Genomic DNA, 248 nt, shown 5'->3' with positions numbered 1-248 from the left:
GATCTCAGCCTTTATCCTTTCAATTCCTGTGTGCCGTTCACCTCATCGGCGATTCCCTAAGCCCTCGAGTACATGAACAAACGTGAGTACAATGAGGTGTATTTCTCCCTTTTAGTTAGTTGTGACTGGTGTTCGCGAGTGTGTTAGCCACCTTAGCCCGCTAACATCGGGCTGCCGATTTCGTGAGTGTTAGCCACGTTAGCATCGGGCCGCCGCGTTTCGGGACGATTAAAAGTTAAAACCAAGGC

The 248-nt window shown here is 50.0% G+C and overlaps 1 protein-coding gene across 1 annotated transcript in view; it reads right to left on the bottom strand.

Moving 5' to 3' along the window:
- The window catches only part of setd3 (SET domain containing 3, actin histidine methyltransferase), an 83960-nt gene that overhangs the window by 45385 nt on the left and 38327 nt on the right, over positions 1-248 (bottom strand).

Source organism: Hippocampus comes, unplaced genomic scaffold, assembly GCF_001891065.2.
Source record: "Hippocampus comes isolate QL1 unplaced genomic scaffold, H_comes_QL1_v1.1 scaffold254, whole genome shotgun sequence".
Classification (NCBI taxonomy): domain Eukaryota; kingdom Metazoa; phylum Chordata; class Actinopteri; order Syngnathiformes; family Syngnathidae; genus Hippocampus; species Hippocampus comes.
The sequence above is the reverse complement of the archived record's forward strand: the minus strand, read 5'-3'. Positions and strand labels throughout refer to the sequence as shown.